This window comes from Myotis yumanensis, unplaced genomic scaffold (assembly GCF_028538775.1).
Source record: "Myotis yumanensis isolate MYYU_CA2020_CCGP unplaced genomic scaffold, mMyoYum1.0.hap1 SCAF_1, whole genome shotgun sequence".
In the NCBI taxonomy this organism is placed as follows: Eukaryota; Metazoa; Chordata; class Mammalia; order Chiroptera; family Vespertilionidae; genus Myotis; species Myotis yumanensis.
The window spans coordinates 11,166,229-11,184,781 of record NW_027223752.1 but is presented as its reverse complement, the minus strand read 5'-3'; the positions used below and the strand labels follow the sequence as shown (position 1 = coordinate 11,184,781).

At 42.9% G+C, this 18,553-nt stretch overlaps 1 long non-coding RNA gene across 1 annotated transcript; it reads right to left on the bottom strand.

The window, feature by feature from the left end:
- Positions 1–3,081: 3,081 nt before the first annotated feature.
- On the bottom strand, positions 3,082–17,899 carry LOC139009736 (uncharacterized). Its single transcript, XR_011471434.1, has 7 exons — positions 17,141–17,899; positions 16,010–16,512; positions 14,651–14,829; positions 5,334–5,440; positions 4,261–4,385; positions 3,831–4,032; positions 3,082–3,401 (listed from the first exon to the last, which is right to left on the bottom strand). It is a non-coding gene; the product is annotated as an uncharacterized lncRNA (long non-coding RNA).
- Positions 17,900–18,553: the final 654 nt, after the last annotated feature.

Sequence of the window (18,553 nt, the reverse complement as noted above, 5' to 3'; positions counted from 1 at the left end):
GTGGCAGAGATTACTCCTCTAAATTGGTAAGCTGCTATTCTAGCATCTATCTTACTTTCTAGTGCATTCTAATTTAGCTTGCATCTCTCTCACAAATCTTTATTGAGGAAAGAGAGATAGAGATAGATAGATAGAGAGGTTTATTGTTCCACTTATTTATTCATTCACTAGTTGTTTCTTATATGTGCTCTGACTGGGGATCGAAGCCACAACCTTGGCATATCAGAATGATGCTCTAACCAACTGAGCTACGAGGCCAGGACCCTGCTCACAGATCTTGATTACCTCTAGACACTGACAAGAGTGAATATTTTCTCTGAAGCTGGAGGAAGAAAACCTGTAAGAAGGAAAAGTGGGAAGGAGAGATTGTGCAGGAGAGATGTGTGACAAGGGCCTTTATTTCAGTAGCAAAGGAGTTGGATGAGAGATGGTGAGGCACAGTCTTGATCTCAGTAAAGTAGGCAGCCAGACTGGCCCTGGTGAATGCAGAAGAGGTGGGCATGATTAGGGGCTGGAAACTATAGGAAAAGGCCTTTAAGTAATGTCATGGAGGACTCAATGTGAACAAAAGGATTGGCAAGAGGCAGTTAGACACATGATAGTTAGGTGCTCAGTACTTGTTTGTTGGCAAAATAGTATCTACATAATTCCCATTTACTTTTGCAGGATATAGAAAAAAGAATAGGTAGTGAACACTCTTTTGGTTAATTAGTTTAATTTTTGCTTAATTAGCACCCTGTTTTTTGAATTTACAATGTGGTCATGTTAGTGCAATGAGACCTCACTCTCCTGGCATCATCTGATTGGTTGGTCAGGGTAACTGTATGACTCAACTCAGCCAAGTTTTCAGGCTGTAGGTGCTCAGTCTTGGCTCTGAGGCAAGCCAGGCCACGAAAACTTCTCTTCCAGGAACTTTGGAACCAGAACTGAGAAAGAGAAGCTACACGGTGTCTCTTATGTGTCTGGACTGCAAGATGTAATAGCCCAGGAGGTAGTGGAGGAGCAGAGGAAACCTGCCTGTGGAGGGAGAAGGGTGAAAGCCGATGTCAGTTGGAGAAGAGGGTCCCAGAAATTCTGGAACGCTAATTCTAGTTGTCCCTGGGGCCTCGTTTCTATGCTTGGATTCTGAGGAACGTCCCAATATCCTTATGATACATTCCCCATTTCAGTTGAACAGATTGAAGTTGACTTTCTGTCATTTACAACCAAGAGTCCCAAATAATACAGAATGAGAACGTGAATGAATGAGTAAATGACACCATCTCCACCCTCAGAGGTCTGGATCCCAGTGTCTGGAGGTATTCCAACTAGTTTCAGGGGTGAACAGAGACTCTTAAACTGGTCTACCCAGAACATGTAAAAGCAAACTCCTTTCATCTTAAGAGGGAAAGAATCCTCACCCACCAACTGAGGCAACTGGAGAAACTGGTCTATCAACTCATTCCATCTTAGGGAACTTTCTGGTCACCCCTATGAAGTAAAAGAAAGAAAATGTGCCTTTGGAGACAGGAGATTCCACAAGAAAATAAAAGAGCCTGAACCACTTCATCGGTATGATCTGCATTCCTTTTTATTTATTTATTTTTTTGAAGTGGGTGGTGAGGAGGGTAGAACTGTCTTAGGTTGGAAATGCCTTACTATGTAGACACAATCCCAAGTGGTAGTTCTTCAGCCATAGCTAAACTAGCCTATTTGTGCCTAATCACAATTCACATACTCAAGAATCTATCTGAAATATGTAAGGATTTGAGATATTGTATAGAAATGAGCGTCAGCAACAACACCTGATAATGATGTTACCATTTAGGATCTTTAAAATCTTCAGGAGGTGCCCTGGCTGGCGAATACAGTGGTTAGAGCGTTGGCTCTCACACCAAAGGGTCTCGGGTTTGAATCCCAGTCAAGGGCACGTATCTGGGTTGCAGGTTCAATCCCCACCCTGGTTGGGGTATGTACAAGAGGCAACCAATCAGTGTGTCTCTCTCATATCAGTGTTTCTCTCTCTCTGCCACTCCCCCTCCCCTTCCAATCTCTCTAAGAATCAATGGAAAAAATATCCTCAGGTAAGGATTACCCAAAAAATAAAACCTTCAGGAGGAAGCTCACTCCGGTTTGCTCTCCTCTAAGGAGGGTTGTGTGCTCAGGTTGAGGGCATTTTTTAAATGCTTTGGATCAAAGGGATTTTAACCAGAGTTTTCAAAGGTTAAATGCAGTTTCTTGGGTAGCTTACTCTGAAACTAACACTTCTTTCCAAAATGCCCAGCTTTTGTTGTGATTGGAGTTCTTCCAGAAAGGGATATATGTTTTATGAGTTATGCTGATAATGAAAGAGATCAACGAAACAACATAAATCCTTTATTTTAAAAAATAATTGTTTAATAAGTAAATAGTTAAATCTTCACTATTCAAGCTGCCTTTCTTTGACAGGAAAGTGACCATTTAAGAACTGATTTGATTTTAGTCTCCATTTAAAAACCCTTTTATCTGGTTGACTTTTGTCTTTCTGGCAGTTCTCCTAAGTGTGGGGCGGGAGTGCCTGGTTTATTTCCTCCCCCTTCATTCCCATCTGCACCTCTCTTCTCACTGCCTCCTCTCATTGCCAAAAAAAGCAAACGTGTGAATCTTCTCACCTGTAAACTTCCAGTTGCAGGTGGACGTACCCAAGTTAAATTGATTTCACCTTTTGCCTACCTCTTTAGGAACACAGAGAGGAACTATCCTCTCCTAATTTTAAGCATGCAATACATGCTTGATACAGAAAACGTTTTAAAAGCAGGAACGTATAAAGAAGATGGGCACTAATCACCCAATTTCCATTACCCAAAGATGAATACTGTTTTGGAGTATTTCTACACAGGCCTTTTCTTTCTTTCTTTCTTTAATGCTTGTCGGGTGTCTTAGTTTATATATTTTTTCATCATGGTTGTGATTGCTTTTCTTCCAAGTATAATAAATACACAAGCATCTCTCTGTTTTAATCCAAATCTCATAAACATGTTTTATATGTAAAGGGTGTCCCAAAATTCATGCAAGAAGTAATTTTGATAGAAAACACAGGTTTATAATTAAAAAATCGTAATTTTTTATTGATTCATAAAGTATACAGTATAGGGTTATGTATGGAATAGCATATCGGGTAAATGGCCTCCACGGCTTTGCTGGCACATACACACTCTTTTGTTGAAATTTTCCATGACCGTTTTGCATAAATGTGGCTGTATTTCGATGAGGCTCATTTTCATCTTGATGGCTTGGTTAATCGACAAAATTGTCGAATTTGGGGTTCAGAAAATCCACGAGTGATTGTTGAGAAACAAATGCATCCACAACGTGTCACTGTTTGGTGCGGATTTTGGGCTGGAGGCATCATCGGACCATTCTTTGAAAATTCGAAAATGCAGCTGCTCAGGCAATAACAAAAGAGTGCGTATGTGCCAGCAAATCCATGGAGGCCATCTACCCAATATGCTATTCCATACATTACCCTATACAGTGGGGCCTTGACTTACGAGTTTAATTCGTTCTGAGACTGAGCTCGTTAAGGAGCTGTTAACTCAAATTACTCTGTCAACTCAATGCAAAAAATCCGCCCAGAGACAGCTGGTATCTCAAAAAACTCATTAGTCGGGACACTCTTAAGTCAAGGCCCCACTGTACTGTATACTTTATGAATCAATAAAAAATGTACAATTTTTCATTATAAACCTGTGTTTTCTATCAAAATTACTTCTTGCGTGAATTTTGGAACACCCTTTATAATACTTCATCTAAGGGGTGGGATCATGATATACTTAACCATTCCTTATTTCTAGATATTTAACAAATCTTACCTGTGTCATCTCAGCAATGTTATCCACAAGTTCGCCAAAGCACAAATGGCCAGGCAGGACTGTCAGCCACAAGATCTTCGAAGGTCGCTTTGCTCACCCATCAGAAGCTAAGGGGGATGTCTGTAATGATGAACTGCCACTGTGCCAGAGCATGAGGATGAGGTGCCGGAAAGGGCAGCGAAGGAGGGCCAGAGGACACGTTCTAAAAAGACAAGTATAACTTCCAATAATAAAGGCAAAGCCCCACAAAACACTTGCTCAGGAAAGTCACTTACTATGTACCAGCAGAGCAGACAGACATCTCAACAAACAATCCTGGCCCGAAGATGTAAGTGCAAAGATAATCTAGAAATGAACCAGGAGTTCAGCCAGCACCGGGGAGGTGGGGGTTAAGTGCCTGGGAGGGCTCCACAGAGCTGGAGCTGCTTACCTGTGTCTTGACAGATGAGGAGGACTTCACTGGACAGACCAAGGAGAAAACAAAGGTAGGCAGAGGGAATAGCATGTGCAGGGACTACATCAGCAAGGTGTGTTCAAGGACGCTCAACCCAGGCCCTGAAATGAGAGAGGATGGGGTGAGCTGGGAAGAATGGCTGGGGTAGGACCTGAATGCCGTGTGTTGTATGACAGAGAATTTGTCTGGTCCTTGTCCTTGGTTCTTCAGAGGGAAACACCAAACCTTTGGAATTTCCTGAGTGATTCTTTATTACTTATGGTGGGTCCCTGACCACACCTGAGTTTATGCTAACAATACGACTCAGGATGTGGACTCCCCACAGACCATGTGATTAGAAGGTTGGGGTTTTGAGCCAGCTGACCGCTTGGCAGTGGGCCTGGGGCTGGAGATGGAGTTTAATCATGCCCACATAATGAAACTCCCTTAAAACTCAAGACACCAAGGCTCCGGTGAGCTTCCTGCTTGGTGAGTGCGTGAGTGTGCGGGAGGGCGGTGCATCCTGATTCCACAGGGAAAGTGCACAGAAGCCCGACATCCAGGATGCTCCGTCATAACTGGGGAGCGGCCCTACGTGTCTCTTCCTGTGGCTGGTCCTGATGTGTAACCCTTTCTCATTAAACTATCACCGTGAGTATACCACTTTCCTGAGAGTTCTGTTTATCAAATGTTCTAGCAAAAGATCATACCTTAGGTAATTAAGGGGACCCCTGAATTTGTAGCCAGTTGGTCAGAAGTGTGGGTAGCCTGGGGATCTCTGAACTTGTGCCTGGCATCTGAACTGAGAGCAGTCTTATGAGGGACCGTTCCCTTAACCTATGAGTCTGTGCCAACTCCAGGTGATCTGCAGAGGAATCACATAGCAATTATTGCACCACTCTAAGGTAGTTCGGATATTATTTTGAAGGAGTTTAAATACGGGAATATCAACTATTAGAAAAATCACTCTGTGGAAGTATAAAGAATGGGTTAGACAGGAAGGAATATGAAGGGGGGAGGGGTCATAGATTGCTGAAGATCAGGCAGAAACAATAAACGGGCCGACATACAGCATCAGGAGTGAAGACGAACTGCCATCATCTCTGAAAGAAGTGTGTGAAGGGGCAGATCAAAGAGCAGTATCCCCAGGGGTTGGTTCTGCCAGGGTGTGTCCAGCCTGTGGTGGAAGGAAGGCAGCAGTTTATTGGAAACATCACCTTCAATGATCCAAAAGCTAAAAGATTTATATCTTCTATAAAAAGGACTAACAAGATACATTTTCCTTTTGAGTCTGTGGGAAGAGTTTAAAGATGTTGAATAATACAGCATATTATTGTGTGCTCACCCCTGTCCCCAATTTAGCACAGAATTTTGGGACACCCTTGTAACATTTTCTTCTTTTTCCTTAATTTATTCTATTTGTGCTTATTTGTTTTTTATTATAAATCAATGGTTCTCATTGGGGGTTGGGGGAGTGGCAATTTTCCTCTCCAGGGGACATTTGGCAACGTGTGGAAATATCTTCGGTTGTCAAAACTGGGGAGTGGCACTGAAGCTAGTGGACAGAGGCCACGGATGCTGCTAAGCATTCTACAATGTACAGGACAGCCCAAGAAAGAATCATTTGGCCCCAAATGTCAAGAGTGCCGAGCCTGAAAAACCCTGATTTAAAAGAAATAAATTATAGAAAAAATGGAAATCCCTGTGTGCCCACTGAGAAAGGGAGAGGAGATTCAACTCTCCTCTCTTTACTCTCCTTTATTCACTGTGGTAGAAAATAAGATCAGGAAAAGCCTTTCCAGAAATAAGATTAGATACAGGGCGAGGCTTGTTTCAGCCCTGACCAAAACATAATGTAACAAATACTCCCTCCCTCATTTGGTCCCTTTAGACACGGCCTCCGGGGGTCCATCCTGCAAGATCTTCTACAGAATATAGTATGAGTTTAACATCTGTTGGAATAGAGTCACCAAAGGTAGGCTTATTAAACAAGATGACCTATTTCAAATCATAGTTTTATAAACAACTTACAAGAATTTTAGGTTAATTAACCCAAGAAATTGAGATAGTGACATGATGCTTCAATGCAAGAAAAAATTTAACCAACTGAAATAAGTGAAAGTTACCAAAACAGATGGAAAAAAGCTTATTTTTTTATTTAAAAAAAGAACACTAATATTTTTCAACTACATGCTAAGTACTATCCTCTACACTGGTGATAAAATATCATCTCATGTGAGGAAAAAATCATTTAGGATGCCTTCAAGGATCTCATAATCCAGAATGAGAAGCGCACACATTAGCAGATAATGTTCATGAGATGATGTGGTGGGACCATGGAAGATAAGTTTTTTCAGTATAATTGCAGCAGCAATGAAATAAAAGACTCAACTGTTAATAGCAACACTCTTTTCATCACACCCGAACTATGGTTTATAACCATGCAGTATGAGCTGAGAATGCCATTTAAATAGTCAAGTAAACTTGCCCTACCAGATTTAAAATATATTGCTGTAATAGGTCACAGTAATTTGAATGGTATGGAATTGGTTTAAAACAAGGTAGACATAATAGCACAGAATACAGAGTACAGAAACAGAACATACTCCATCATATATATGGCATTTCAAATCAGCGAAGAGATAATGATCTCAAAATAAATTTTAATTCAGAGGAAAAATGTTATTATAGCCCCAGTTCTCCTTAATACCAAATAAATTCTAGTCGGGTCAAAGATTAAATATTTTAAAAACACATGCAAAAACAAAAAAATATATAGGTATTTTTTACATCTTGGGGCAAATAAGATCTTTCTAAACATGACACCAAAGCTAGAAATTCTGAAAAGAAAATGTTGATAGATTTTACTAAATTAAGATTTTTTTAAACTTCCAAACTATGAAAAAAAAAACCTGTCAAAAACAAATATAAAAAGTGAAGCAACAAAAAAATGTTTAAAAACTATGTCATCTGAATTAATACCTGAACACATATAAAGATCTCTTATAAATAAGAAAAATATGACTCTCCCCCATAAAAATGGGAACATGAAATGAAAATGCAATTCACAAACCAAGATATGCAAATAATGTGGAAAGATATTGTTCTTTTTAATAGTCAAAGAAATGCAAATTTCATCACGATAAATGATAGTGAAAATTTAAAAGACTGAAAATTACAGTATGTGCAGAAGACATATATATACTGAGAGTGGGAAAATAACTGGGTAGAAACCTACTGGATGGGAATTTGGTAATATATGTCAGAAAGTCAAAGAAGAAAATAATAAAGGCAGGTTGAGGGGGAAAGGAGACGATACAGGGAATACTTTTGAACTAATGCATCCTTTTCTAGGAATTTACCTCAAATATGCCTCTGTTGTGTTTATAATGGTGTGTTAGTCTGCTATGGATGCCATAACTAAAAAACACAAATTGTGACTTAAACAACAGACATTTATTTCTTGGAGGCTAGAAGTCCAAGATCAAGGTGTTGGCAGGGCTAGTTTCTGGTGAGACCTCTTCCTGGCTTGCAGACAACCAGGTCTTTCCCCTGTGTCCTCACATGGCCTTTGCTCTGGTGTCTCTCCTCTTCATATAAAGATGCCAATCATATTGGATTAAGGCCTCACCCTTATGACCTCATTGAACCTTACAGTCACACTGAGGTCTTCAACATATGAGTTCTGGAGGAACATAATTCAGTCCATAACAAACAGTGAAAATTAAAAACAACCTAAAGTTCTATACTGTAAAATGTTATGCAGCCTTAAACTGGAATTGGTTTAAGTGATGAAGTCACCCTGGCCAGTGTGGCTTTAGTTGGCTGGGCGTTGTCCCGTGCATCAAAAGGTGGCTGGTTCGATTCCTGGTCAGGGCACATACCCAGGTTGCTGGCTTAATCCCCAGTAGTTGGTGAGGAGGCAACTATCAATACCTATCAATGTTTCTCTCTCCCTCTGCTTTCCTCTCTTTAAAATCAATAAAAAACGTATTTTTTTTAAAAAAAGTGATGAAACCGATTTATTAATATGGAAAGCTGCTATGATATGACATGTTTCTTAAAGGTTTTAAAACAATAGGCTTAGTATGAACACACTTGTGGGGAAAATATATTATATGTATATTTGAAAAATAAAGTTTATGCATCCCAAAGTAAACAAGGTAACATCCAGGCAATGGAGTTGTGGAAAATATATGCATTTAACTTTATATTATAGTGCATAATATATAATGAATATTCTCACCTTTATAATAAAGGAGAAAGAAGTTATTTACAAAAGGACAGTTCAGTCCCAAATTTATTTCTTCCAGGATTATTTAAATAAAGTTCAATTTCTGATTACTAATTTTTTGCATAAATAATTGCAGATTATGAGCCAAAGTGGCTCTACAGGGTGCACCAGCAAAGAGGCCACTGACATGAGGCAGATTATAAGCTTGAGTGCAAGTGATTCATTTGGGGGGAAATTATGAACCTAAATAAATATTAATTAACTAATAGAATTTATGGGTGTACTTAGTGGACACTTGGCAATCATTTTATTAATTTGATCATGTTAGCCTGTCAAGCTAGATAATTTAAGCCAAAAGGCCCTATTAGACAAATACAAAATAATATACTGACGAATTTCAGAGACAATTCATTCTCTTTTTAGCAGCTCGGAATCCAGTGCTCAACTTCAACATCAACCACACGGAATTCTGGGGGTAAATCCACCTTACAACTAGGAAGAAACCAACACGACAGTCTATGTTTGTTTAGCTCCTGATTGGTTTACCAACTAATCCAGTCCTCAGAGTGACAACTTTTTCCTTTTAGTGAAAAATCATCTCAATTTGCTCCTTATTTTGAGTTAGATTTTGTATTTAAAAAATAAAAATTCAGCTCTGGCAGATAGCTCAGTTGATTAGAGCGTCGTCGCCATACGCCAAGGTTGCGGGTTTGATCCCTGGTCAGGGCACATACAAGAAGCAACCAATGAATGCATAAATAAAAGTGTCTCTCTCTCTCTCCCTCTCTCTCTCTCTCTCTCTCTCTCTCTCTCTCATCAATAAATAAAAAAAGTATTTAAAAATTAAAAAAATTTTTAAACCTAAATTCAAGTCAGGTCCTTCAAATTTGAAGAGCTCAGCAATGAAATGTCACAGAGTGGTGACAGTCATTCAGACCAAGCAACACTCCCAGTGTGGTTTGCCATTCTGCATCATTAGTGATGCCTGTGTTGTAGGCAGAATTCCGTAACACAGCTTGATTTGCCTAAACTCGAGAAACACCTCTCTCCTTGTTAGATGGGAAGGTGGCATCAAGGGTGGAATTCATCTCCTGGTTTGTCACTATCTTCAGAAGTATGGCTCACTGATTCATCAGAACAAGTGAAGGCATGTTGTCTTCCAACCTCTCTTGAGCTGATCAGGCAGCTGATGGCAACCTTGCGCGGTCCTTCAGCATATGGGTTGCATAATCTATGGGGGATTCTGCAGAATATGTTGATAATCACTTCCTCTGACATTCCAGTTAATTATCACTATTGATTCTTTAATACTTAAAAAATACATGATGCTTAATTTGTTCATGAATCAGTGGTTTAATAAATGCCAGTGTATATATTAAATTATGTTAATGTTTAATATCTTTTATGAGCAGTCAAGAGTACATTAAAAATTAAAATAAAATTAATTCCCACTTTCCCATTCTTACACTGTAGGTAATGTTATTTTACACTGTACAAATTGATGTTCGGTATTTGGAATTAATGAACTTTGTGATTTGTTTACTGCCTGGGGTGTTATTCATTACTTTTTCAATTACTGTAAAACTTTATACATCACAACACGAGACCCTAAGCAATCAGATAAACAGTGCTAGGGAGTTTTTCCTTTTAAATGGGATCATGTAATAAAGGCAGAAGACTAAATTAACATCTCTAATATGCCAGCCAGAGACACTGGGTTTCTCATCGGTGGGCTTGCGAAGAACCTTCCAGAAGTGAACCTTTCAGAACCAGGATGCTCAGGAAAACCTGGTCTCCTGCACTTGAGCAACTGAAAAGTCACGATTTTGTCACCCACAGCACTCAAAAGCAAGATTCCCTAGGACCCAGTGTAATAGCTAGAGGCAGCTGAGATTTTGAAAGTACTGCCATGTCGTATCAGCCTACAAACTTTCAGAACTGCCAGGCCCTAAATGTGTCCATGTGTTTGATTTCTTTTCCTATTTCTTTTAGTAAGCACGGACAAGATTCCCAGCACTGCCCTGGGTTCTAAGGGCTGAGGGAACATACAGAGATGATACCGCCCCGCCTCCCCACCCCACCCCAGGGTTTGTTTGTTTGTTTGTTTGTTTGATCTCCTGGAAACCCTGTGTCATTCCCAGGAACGGCACCCCATGTAGAACATCGCCCCTGCTGGAAAACTCACAGGGAGGCAAGGAAAGGTTAGAGGGGGCCTCACTGAGCTGCTCCCACAATCACAGGAGAGGGAGAAGAGCAGTGAGGAGTGAGGAGAAGCCCTTGGCAAGGTGACAGAAGCAGCAAATGGGCTCAGTGGGAGTCCAGGTTGCACACCAGTGAGCCAGCTGGAGGAGGTCAATACACAACCAGGAGAGCCCAGGCTTCCTCCAGCAGCTCAGCCCACTCTGCCTGCTGACCCTCAATGTGCCAATAGGAGGGGGAGCTTTTCGATTGGTACGAGGGATCACTATTCAATGGCAAGAATGAAGGCAGGAAGGAAAGACCTCTCACCTCCACAAAAAAAGAGACCTGATGACAAGTTGCTGCATTACTAATGCCCCAGAGGCTGGGGAGCCTGTTGGCTACTGGGGCTGGGACCAGGCCACACAAAACACCAGAAGGAAGCTGGTGGCAGCTGTGTAACTAATGAGCGTTTATTGGTCCTTTGCAAAGTTATACAAAATGCCCATCACACAAGGAAACATCAAACTCTAATTGTAGGCATTTTATTTCTGTATCAAACATATAACGGAATCTCCGTTTTCTAGAATTTTCCTAATTAGTCTGTTCTGGCATATCTTAGCCATTCTGTGCTCACCCCTTTGGTCATCCTGGATTGGAACAGGTCCCCCCAGTGCCATGGCCTCCTCAGTCACAGGGATGGTCCCAGTTCACTCGTCTGTCGTATAAGCATCTATCTGGGCTGAGCCCTCACTTCTTATCCCCGAACCTGCTCCTTGCTTATAGCCTTTCCGAGACCCTTGGACTTCCGATGGCTTCTCTGGGCCTTAACCCTTCTTCCTGCTTCCTCCTTGATTTAAACCCATTCCATCTATGAGGCCTGTACAGACCCCTCTAGGAGCCCCTTGCCCAGGACAGGTCTCCACAAGCCAGCCCAGTCCCTCCGACCGAGCTGACCAAGGCAGTTGTGGATAATTTGCTTTTTGGAGCCAAGGAAAAAAATCTTCTTTTGCTTCAACACTTCCAAAGACCCCCTGGTTCTTCCTGGATGGTGAGGGAAGGTGTGGACCTCAGGGTCTTCGTTCCAAACATCAGTGAAGGCTCCAGAGTTGTGGTTCACCCCAAAATGTGGCCCCTCAGATAATAGGACCAGACACTGGACTCCTTGGCTTGAGTTACCTCTCTCGTCATTTGATGTTTTCTGATAAGGGACAATACTATAAAATTAAACAAGCAATCATGTTCCAGTAGTTGCAAGTTCTGGGGAGTGGCCTGTTATAACTATCTATAAAAGGTCCCCAAAGCTATATAGCCCCTGGGAAGTAAAGATGACTTAGGGCCTCTGAAACTGCCACAATTATTTTGTTAAATAAATCACGGTCCCCAGAAATACCCCAATAGTTCAGGGATAATCTTTAGAACCTGGCTGTGGTGACCTCATTGTAGTGAATAGGATGTGGGTTCTGAGAAGTCAGGACTAGTGTTCAGTTCCAGGGTAGTTCGTGGCTATAGTGCCTTCAGTCCCAGCTGGACCCACGCAGTCCAGGGACCACCAGACCCTGTGGGAAGGTGGCAACAGGCTGGGAAAGTGACCAAAGGAGGGTTCAGGGATATGTCCCACCTCAGTCTCTGGAATAGGTGTGCCACCTGCCCCAGTTGGAAGAACTAGTGAATTCCCAAAGCTGAACGTCAGAGTGCCGATTTCTCGAATATAGTGGGCAGCAGCCTGGATATTTAGGGAACCACCCATATCATTTCCCTTCTCTCTCCTGGGAGAGCAGTCTACGTCCACACATCGGTTCCCAGGAGATCAATCTCCAGAAGCCCCGTGAGTGCAGGTTACAGGGTCAAGGTTCTGCTGCTTCAGCTGCCAGCTCAGGTGATGAGGCAGAGAGCCAGAATCACAGAGGCACGTTATGTGGACTTACACTGCTTCCATGGCAACACACAGACACCATGAAAACAACTGTGAAAAGTTCAGCCATCTTGATGTATCTGTTCATCTTAAGCTTATTATCACTTTAAATGGTCAGCTTCTAACGTGATCTGATTCTTGCAACTTGCATTTGATTTTTAAGTTTAAAATATTAATGAAATGATTTACTTAGGAATTCACCTGGTGTCTATTTTTTTATATATGGTTTTTGCAACAGCAATCCCAAATTCTTGAAGGACTGTTTACTTCCATTATTTTTATTTGTAAAAAATATATTTTTATAATCTATTTTTATTGATTTCAGAGAGGGAGAGATAGAAACATTAATGATGAGAATCGAGCCCGCAACCCGGGCATGTGCCCTTGACTGGAATTGAACCCCCACCTTTCAGTCCACAGGCCGATGCTCTATCCACTGAAACAAACCAGCTAGGGCTACGCCTCCATTATTTATTGATTGCTTTCTGCTTTTTTTGTTAACCCAGGGAGGTCATTCATTCTCAAAATGTAAACTCTTGCAATTGAATCAAATGACTCAGATCTCTGCCCCCACCACCATCCCCCGCCAGCCATGCGGCCAGGTCTCTCCTCAGAGCTCCAGACACCTGCACAGCTGCCAAAAGCACATCTCTACGTGTCCACATGTCCTGTTGTATGAAACAAAACCTGTTCCTTTCTTTCCCAACTGACTTCCTTTTCTAAGTCTCCTATTGACTTCTATCAGCTACACTGTGCAAATATTCCTGTTTCCTTTGGGGATCCCAAACCCATTTATTTCATCACCCACTGGGTCCCATGAATTATACATAGTGTCATCATGTACTGAGTAAATGAGTGCATATTTTTCTGGGGAGAAGACCTCCCAAGCTTTCATTCTATTCTCAAAGGGTCTATGATCCTCTCCTCCTCCAAAAGGATCAAAATGGTCTGTCATTTAATCAATGCTATCATTATGTTACACTTTATGTTAAACCAGCCCCTTAGCTGAACCCCTTGCCTGTTCTCCTTTCAATCCATCTGTACACTGACGCCACCCACTATTTCTTCAGTCAAACACAAGTGCTAACGGCTTCAGTTCTCTCTCCCTCCTCCCAGTCTGAAGGGTCCCTAGGAGCTGGGCAGTGCCACCCCCCCGCCCCCCCCCCCCACTTTTATTCCTAATTCTCTGTGGCTGCTCTCCTACCTAGAACACCTCCCTTGCCCCTCTCCCCACACCTAGCCACACCCACATTTTAAGCAAAAGAAGCCTTCCAGACTAAGACCGTCCTAGATATAAGAGTTTGGTTTCAGACAGAAGACCCATCTGAGTGGGGATGTGGGCCTAGAGGGCTACAGGGCTGAAAACCTTGACTTGAGAGTTGTCTGCACAGAGTTTAAAATCTTGAAAAAAAGACGAGCTCTCGAAAGCTTCAACCTTGAGGATGAAAAGAGCTCTCAAAGGGAGATGAAAGCAGAAAGCATTCAAGTGCTTATTCTCAATTCTACAGCACTTCGGTGCCCGGCCCTGTGCTCCGCAAAGAGTGTCACTCCAACGCTTACAGAATGAATGTGGATGTTACATTGAAAACATGTCTGATGGGTGGTGCAGGAGTTGCATAGGGTCAAATTTGCCTGCAAAATATTGTTGCGGGACAGGGGACCTGGTTCTGATCGGGTCTGCCCAGGGCCGGCCAGTATTGTGTCGTTTCTTGATTTCGTGCAGAAAAGATTTCACAAGTCCAGGTGATTTTGAGGGTAAGCTTATTAAAATAATAAGCCCTCACTGGGGACACTGAGACAAGGAAGTGCTGAGCACTGAGGAAGTAACAGGAGAGGACAAGGCGGGCTTCTTTGGCTCACTAGGAAGTCAGAGAAAAGGGGGCCTTGGATACAGGTTCAGGGGGTTAGCTGTCCATTGCTTCCCTGGCTCCTAGTCTTGTGGGGACCCTGAGAGTTTAGAGATGCTGCCAGTGGGGGAAGGTGAAGGGGAAGAGAAAGACACTGTGTGTGCTCCCAGGAAGGAGAGCACATGCTGGGTCCTTGGTTTTGAGGGTTTTTACCTGTCTCTTGCAGGCGGGAGTCTTAGGGGAGGTCCCAGGGAGGGTTTCAGCAGAATACTCATCAGTTTTCCAGGTGTGCCCTTTCAGGGTCATGGTCTCTACGGATTGGTCAGCGCCTTAGTCACTGCAGCTGGTCCTGGTGTTGCCCACCTGGTTTTGCTGCTTTTCTGGGCCTGGATCTGAAATACAACAGAGGCCTAGATGTTATCTCTAGGGTGGTGACCTTCTCCAGCTGGCTGTAAGTGGCTTGGCCAGTTTGTTCAGCTCTCTATCTCAGTTTCCCCATCCCACTTGCCAAGGAATGTTTCCAGCTTTCACTATCCTGACTCAATATTTTGAACAAAGTAATTTGTAAAAAATAGGTGAATTATTTCCCTTGTCCTTGCATTAAAAATTGTTATTTATAAAAGCATGATAGTTGATAAACTGTTTAAAGTAGTGCATTAAGTCAAATGACATCCTTAATAGGTGCTCATTAAATAAACATCTTTCTATTAACATTTTTCATAGATATGATAATAAAGTATATCTAAAGTGGAGAGAAAAAAATAGACTTTGAATTAATAATTGGTAAATAATTATCTCAGGCATTTGCTTAATTACTGTTACTTATGCAACTACCCCAGGCATAATTTTTCAGGAAATTATTCATGTCTTCTTAGCAACACATTCAAACCAATATTATTGGTCTCTAAGTAGTAAATGTGTCCGAAGTTAAGTTAGGCATTTAATATTATGAGTAAGTATTAGTATTAAACTTGGAGCTAAAGAGAGAACAAAAACAGGCTGGTGCACAAATACATAAGGTCTGTTATTTTTGCAGGCAACTGAGTTGCCAAATTAGCTGTTACTGGGATGGAAGACCAAGCAGGAAGCTTGTGGCTCCGGGGGCTGGCCTCCTCTCTCTGCATCAGCAATGCTCACCAATATGACATCCCTGCAATGCTTCATCCTCCTCATTTGCAGAAGGTGATAGATAATAGCAAGGAACAGCAAGCTCGGTTACTTGCACCAGCCTCCAGGCACACAGTTGCCATGGAGCCAGGCCTCTACTGCCTCCCAAATCTGCAGCCATTTTTGTGTAAGTTTCCCCCAGGGCTTACTCATGCCCTTTGGACCTCCATGCACAAGGGCCCTTTAAAAACCTTTCAACGAGGCTTCCTGAGAGCTCCTGAAACCTTCATCCCCAAAGCCGCTACCCACAGCGTTCCGCCAGCATTCGGACCACCCAGCCCCATTGTGCCCCAAATCTAGCAGAGAATTTCCAAGTAGGAGGAGCCAAGGATAACTGCTTCTCTCATTTTACATGTGACAAAACAGAAGCCTGGAAAATCTAAGAGCTGGCCCAAAACTGTGCACCTGGTTATGGTGTGGCTGGGCCAGAACTCCGATCTTCTCCCCACAGAGTAGGCGCCGCTGTACCCCAGTTCTCCCAGCTGTTAGTGACGTTAGCGAAGTAGAGCTGGCTTTTCAGCAGGTGAAAGCAGGTCCCTTAGGAGTCCTGAGAAGCATCTGAGACTTTTGTTATTTATTAGGAAGGCATTGCTCCCATTTACTGGAATTTTTTCCTTTTACAAATTGACTCCTGTCCTTGCCAAACCCTTCCCATTGATTTCCTTTGGAAATGACCTACTTTGACACCCTTGACCTTGTTGCCCAACTGTGGGCGTGGGGATTCCTGCCCTCCAGACTCCCTTGTAAATGTAGTGAGCACTGGCAAAGAATGGGAGGAAAAGGCCGGAGATTCAGAGGTCTTATGATGCAGCCAGCAGCCAAGTCCTTGACCTTCGAGCAGCCTTGGGTGCCTATGCTTTCAGGAAAGGCTTGAAGGAGGCTCAGTGCTAGCGTGGCTCAGAAATGCCCTTCAAAGAAAAAAAAAAAAGAAGCTTTTCAGCTGGATAAACTTTGTGTAGCCCCTGTCCTGCCTTGTTTCCAACTTAAAGCTCCCTCACCCCCTCACCCTTCCTCACTGGTTTAGGCAGTTGGCCCGATTTGTCAGCAACCAAAGCAAAGACCACGGGCTGAGCTGACTCACTTAGGAACAGTAATTCCCTTCAGAGAAGAGTCCCCATTCATTTAGGCACCAGAGCAATTATTTGCTGGCTGACAGTTCTAATTACTTTTTACTGCAGGTAGGTAACTGTTCCAGAAGCCACGCTAATAGGATTACTGGTTTCTGAAGGGCTTTTGGAACAAGTAATTTTCAAGTAGTCAGCTCAGCCTGTTCAGTGAACTTTCCACTCGGGGTAAATTCCTTCCTCTGCGGCTCCTCATGGCAGGCAAGGTGTGGGTCCTTGGATGGGGCACTTTGGAATGCAGGGGTATTTTTCTTCCATGCTCCTTTGTTTGAAAAGGGGACCAGAGCAAATCATGCTTGAAGATTTTTCATGAGCTTGCACCAAATCATTCTTCTAATTTTCAACTACTCTGGTGGTTGGTATTACATTTTATTAGCCAGCCCACCTTTTTAGCAGTCGTAGGGTCACTCACCTTCCCAGTCATGGTGTCCCATGGTCACTTCTCCCTCCATGCTACCCATTTCTGAAGGGAAGTTAAGGAAACAATAAACCCAGAAGACCTTTGAGTTGAGGTTCCCACCAAGATTACCAACTGTTTTAGACTGCAGATAATGATTTTGCAACACGGTTCTCTATTTGATAAGAAATAACCCTTCTGAATGCTTACCAACATTTGACTCTATCAGTTGGTTTGACATTTAACAGAGTTTAAAAAGCTCACCCATAATCTGTTGGGAAAAGTGTCGTACTGAGAAGTCATTCAAGGTGTTTTTGCTCTTGTTATTATGATTACTTAAACATTCCCACCCTCTGCATTGCCATCCCCTAGTTAGCTGAACTAGGGTTTTGAGTGGGTCATAATTGTTCTCTTTGTGTCCTCGAGTTGGCCTATCCTGGCACCTGGCCAGGAGAAGCAGAAAATACAAAGTTATATTATTGGGAGAAGATTGGGCCTAATGTGAATCTTAACAGCTCAAGAAGATGCAGTTCTGCTTTTAAGTAGATGAGAGCCCCGAGTTCTTGGGAATCAAGAGAGGATGAACTATATAGACTATTTCTTTTTCTGCTTCATTGAAAGATAACTGACATGTAACAGTGTAAGTTTGAGGCATACAATGTGATGATTTGATATCGCGAAATGTTTACCACAGTAAGGTTAGCTAACACCACCAGTCCCTCACATAATTACCATTTGTTTGTGTGGTAAGCCAACTTCCAGGTATCCTATATAATAAAAGGCTAATATGCAAATCGACCAAATGGCGAAATGACCAGTTGCCATACTGTGCACTGACCACCAGGGGGCAGGCGCTCAATGCAGGAGCTGCCCCCTAGTGGTCAGTGCACTCCCACCTCTTCAGCAGTGCTAAGGATAGGTCTCTAGTCTATCCTATATAATAAAAGCCTAATATGCAAATTGCCTGAACGGTGGAACCACCGGTCACTATGAGGCGCACTGACCACCAGGGGGCAGACACTCAAAGCAGGAGCTGCCCCCAGCCAGCCAACGCAGGTGCCAGTAGAGGCCCCCGATCACCCCACCAGTTGCCCCGCAGAGAGAGGCAACTGTCAGCGGCAGGGGGCGGGGCTGGTGAGCCGGCGGTGCCAGGCTGGCCAAGGTGGGTGCCAGCGGGCCTCTCCTCCCCCCTGCCAATCACCCCATAGATCAGCCCTGACCGCCAGCCAGGCTTAGGGACCCCACCCGTGCACAAATTCTGTGCACCAGGCCTCTAGTATATATAAGGCTAAGCGACTGTCCAACCAGTAGCTATGACATACCCTGATCACCAGGGGGCAGACGCTCAATGCAGGAACTGCCGAGCTGCTGTGAATTGGCAGTGGTGGTTATCAGGTGACACACCCCAGAACCAGAGAGGAGGGAGAC